At 64.8% G+C, this 4543-nt stretch overlaps 1 non-coding gene across 1 annotated transcript; it reads left to right on the top strand.

Annotated features, from left to right (window-relative positions):
• Positions 1–1237: 1237 nt before the first annotated feature.
• Positions 1238–1356, top strand: LOC131872844 (5S ribosomal RNA). Its single transcript, XR_009370921.1, has one exon. It is a non-coding gene; the product is annotated as a 5S ribosomal RNA (ribosomal RNA).
• The last annotated feature ends 3187 nt before the right edge of the window (positions 1357–4543 follow it).

Below are 4543 nucleotides of genomic sequence, written 5' to 3'. Positions count from 1 at the left end.
GTGGGTCACGGGGTGGGTCCTAGGGTGGGTAACGGGGTGGGTACTAAGGTGCGTGCCAAGGTGGGTCATGGGGTGGGTGCCAAGGTGGGCACCAGGGTGGGTGTGCACCAACCCTAGCCAGGGTAGGTCACGGGGTGGTTGTCGGGGTGGGCGTCAAGGAGCCAAGGTGGGTGGCAAGTAGCCAAGTTGCGTGCCAAGGTGGGTGTCGGGGTGGGTGCCAAGGATCCAAGGTGGGTGCCAAGGAACCAAGGTGGGTGTCTGGGTGGGTGCCGAGGTGGGAGCCAGGGTGGGTCCCAAGGTGAGTGCAAAGGTGGGTGCCAGGGTCAAGGTGAGTGCCAATGTGGGTTCCAAGGTGCCAGGGTCAGGGTGAGTGCCAATGTGGGTTCAAAGGTGCTAAGTTGGGTGCGAGGTTGGGTGCGAGGGTGGGTGGGTGCCAAGGTGTGCTAGGTGGAAGCCCGGGTGGGTCGGCATCCCATGGGTGTCGAGTTGGGTGCCTGATGGGTGCTTCTTGTCAAGTTTTAGTCGTCGGGACTCATTTCGAGCCTTAGAGGTCGTTTCTTGTCCGGTTGCCCTGTCTTCGACCTGGGAACCCAATTTTGGTCCTCGGGTCCCATTTTTTTTTGTCTCGCATCCCACTTTTGGCCTGTGGCCTTTTCGGGGTCGATTCTCGTTTTGGGCATCAGAGCATGTTTCTTCTCCTAAAACCCAATATTTGTTTATTAAGTCTCGGAACACATTTTTGTTCTCGTGGACCCATCATGGGTCTTGGAACGCATTTGTGGTCCTTGGGTCCCATTTTGCATCCCGAAACTTGTGTTTTGGTGCTTGATCCCTATTTTGGGTGCCCACCTTGCACCAAGTGCGCACCCGGGGCAAACCGAGCGCCTTGGTGCACCGGGGCAAGATCGAGCGTGCACCCGAGGCGCCCCGAACATGCACCAAGGTGCACTCGGCCCACATGTGAGCGCAGGTCGTTGCGCCCGAGGTGGTGTGTGGGCACCGCGTTGCAGACGGGACACTGCACGCACACGACGCCCCGTCCAGGTGCACGCACGTAGGCCGGGCCGGGTGCACACCCGACGCCCTAGCAAGGTGCGCGCACCCGGGCAGGGCTCACACTTGGCGAACGGGGCGCACTTCGCGAGGGAGGGTGTGCACCTCGACGGGGGTGGGTGGCCGGGGTGGATTCGCACGTGGGTCGCGGTTTGCTAAGTACACACTGCGACAAGCTCATAACGGGTGCGATCATACCAGCGTTAGTGCACCGGATCCCATCAGAACTCCGCAGTTAAGCGCGCTTGGGCCGGAGTAGTACTGGGATGGGTGACCTCCCGGGAAGTCCCGGTGTTGCACCCTTTTTTAGTTTTTCGCCGGGCGTCGCAATGCTATTTGAATAAACCTTTTGCCCGTTTGCGTTCTCGTCGGGGCCGGGCCGGGCCGGGGTGCGCTGCCCGCACTACCGCGCGCGCGGGGGGCGACACCGAGCGCGCACCCGAGGCGCCCCGAGCACACAGGCCACGGTGCAACCCGGGCGTTGTGCGCGCACCCCGGTGCGCCCGAGGTGCTGCGCGCGCACCCAGGTGAAATCGGTGTGCACCTCGGCCAGTGCGCGCTCGGTCGAGTCGCGCACGTTGGCCAAGGTGCACGGTGATGTTTCTTACTCTAAGGTTCCGCACCAGACGCCCGGGACAGGTGAGCGAAGCTGGGCGGGGCCGGGTGCGCGGCCGGGGCAGGTGCACGCAGCTGGAGAGAGCTTTGGAGCACACCAGAGGTGCGCACCTTGGAGCACACTTCGGAGCGCACCAATGATGCGCTCCATTCAAAAGTTTCCTGAAAAGGCAAAAAAAGTTGAGATTATAGAATTTCCCACTTGAGAGATTGTAAAAAAAAAAAATTTAAAATGAAGGAAACGCGGGTGCCAAGGTGTGCGCGCCCGGGTGCGCAGCCCAGCCAAGGTGTGCGCACCAAGGCGCCCACCCTGGCGAAGGTGCACGCAAGGTGCGCACCCGAGGCAAACCGGACAATTAACCCAACTTTCGACTTCGCGCGCACCTGCGCACCTTGGAGCGCACTTCGGAGCGCTCCTTGGTGCGCACCAATCTTGGGCACCTCGGAGTGCACCATGGCGCCCACCAAGGTGCGCACCCGGGGCAAACCGAGCTCCGACTTCGTGCGCACCTTGGAGCGCACGAAAGGTGCGCACCATGGCGCCCACCAAGGTGCGCAGCCCAGCCAAGGCGTGCGCATCAAGGTGCGCACCCTGGCGAAGGTGCGCACCCGGGGCAAACCGAGCTCCGACTTCGTGCGCACCTTGGAGCGCACAAAGGGTGCGCAACCCAGCCAAGGTGTGCGCACCCCGGGCAAACCGAGCTCCGAATCGTGCGCACCTTGGAGCACACTTCGGAGCCCTCCTTGGTGCGCACCGATGTTGCGCACCTCGGAGCGCACCCGGGGAAAACAATGCAATTAACCCGACTTTCGACTTCGTGGGCACCTCGGAGCGCTCTCGGGTTCGCACCTCGGAGCACACCGAGGTGCGCACCTTTGATGCGCTGCCTTCACCAATTTCCAGAAAAGGCAAGAAAACATTGAGAAGGTGTGCGCACCGAGGTGCCCACCCTGGCGAAGGTGCACGCGAGGTGCGCACCCGGGGCAAACCGGGCTCCGACTTCGTGCACGCCATGCTGCGCACCTTGGAGGGCCATGGTGCGCACCTTGGAGCACACTTCGGAGCGCTCAATGGTGCCCAACCCAGCCAAGGTGCCCACCGCGGCGAAGGTGCACGCGAGGTGCGCACCCGGGGCAAACCGGGCTCCGACTTCGTGCACGCCGCACCTTGGAGCACACTTCGGAGCGCTCCTTGGTGCGCACCAGGGCGCGCAACCCAGCCGAGGTGCCCACCCCGGCGAAGGTGCACGCGGGGTGCGCACCCGGGGCAAACCGGGCTCCGACTTCGTGCACGCCATGGTGCCCACCGCGGCGAAGGTGCACGCGAGGTGCGCACCCGGGGCAAACCGGGCTCCGACTTCGTGCACGCCGCACCTTGGAGCACACTTCGGAGCGCTCCTTGGTGCGCACCAGGGCGCGCAACCCAGCCGAGGTGCCCACCCCGGCGAAGGTGCACGCGAGGTGCGCACCCGGGGCAAACCGGGCTCCGACTTCGTGCACGCCATGGTGCCCACCGCGGCGAAGGTGCACGCGAGGTGCGCACCCGGGGCAAACCGGGCTCCGACTTCGTGCACGCCGCACCTTGGAGCACACTTCGGAGCGCTCCTTGGTGCGCACCATGGTGCCCACCAGGGCGCGCAACCCCGCCGAAGGTGCACGCGAGGTGCGCACCCGGGGCAAACCGGGCTCCGACTTCGTGCACGCCGCACCTTGGAGCACACTTCGGAGCGCTCCTTGGTGCGCACCAGGGCGCGCAACCCCGCCGAAGGTGCACGCGAGGTGCGCACCCGGGGCAAACCGGGCTCCGACTTCGTGCACGCCATGGTGCGCACCAGGGTGCCCACCGCGGCGAAGGTGCGCACCCGGGGCAAACCGGGCTCCGACTTCGTGCACGCCGCACCTTGGAGCACACTTCGGAGCGCTCCTTGGTGCGCACCAGGGCGCGCAACCCAGCCGAGGTGCCCACCCCGGCGAAGGTGCACGCGAGGTGCGCACCCGGGGCAAACCGGGCTCCGACTTCGTGCACGCCATGGTGCCCACCGCGGCGAAGGTGCGCACCCGGGGCAAACCGGGCTAGGACTTCGTGCACGCCGCACCTTGGAGCACACTTCGGAGCGCTCCTTGGTGCGCACCATGGTGCCCACCAGGCCGCGCAACCCAGCCAAGGTGTGCGCACCAAGGTGCACGCGAGGTGCGCACCCGGGGCAAACCGGGGTCCGGCTTCGTGCACGCCGCACCTTGGAGCACACATCGGGGCGCTCCCGGGTTCGCACCGGCGTTGCGCACCGTGGTGGGCACCTCGGAGCGCACCGTGGTGGGCACCTCGGAGCACACCAAGGTGGGCAGCGAGGTGCGCACCTTTGATGCGATGCCTTCACTAATTTCCATAAAAGGCAAAAAAAAACGAGATTTTAAAATTTCCGTTTTGAAAGATAGTGAGAAAAAGGGAATGCTGGTGCCATCTTGAGCCCGCCCTGGTGCGCAGCCCAGCCAAGGTGTGCGCACCAAGGTGCCCACCCTGGCGAAGGTGCGCGCCCGGGCAATTAACCCAACTTCCAACTTCGCGCGCGCCAGGGTGGGAGCGCACCCAACAACCGGGCCTGGGAAGAGCCAATGCGAGAAACCCCACCAAACGCTCTGACAAAAAAAGAGGGGGCGCTCCAGTAACCCCGCTTCGGAGCGCACCCTGGGCAAACCCAGCCAGGGTGCCCACCCCGGCCAAGGTGCAGGCGAGGTGCGCACCCGGGGCAAACCGGGCTCCGACAACGTGCACGCCGCACCTTGGAGCACACTTCGTAGCGCTCCCGGGTGCGCACCTCAGAGCACACCAAGGTGGGCAGCGAGGTGCGCACCTTTGATGCGCTGCCTTCACTAA

This window comes from Cryptomeria japonica, unplaced genomic scaffold, assembly GCF_030272615.1.
Source record: "Cryptomeria japonica unplaced genomic scaffold, Sugi_1.0 HiC_scaffold_811, whole genome shotgun sequence".
Classification (NCBI taxonomy): domain Eukaryota; kingdom Viridiplantae; phylum Streptophyta; class Pinopsida; order Cupressales; family Cupressaceae; genus Cryptomeria; species Cryptomeria japonica.
The sequence above is the reverse complement of the archived record's forward strand: the minus strand, read 5'-3'. Positions and strand labels throughout refer to the sequence as shown.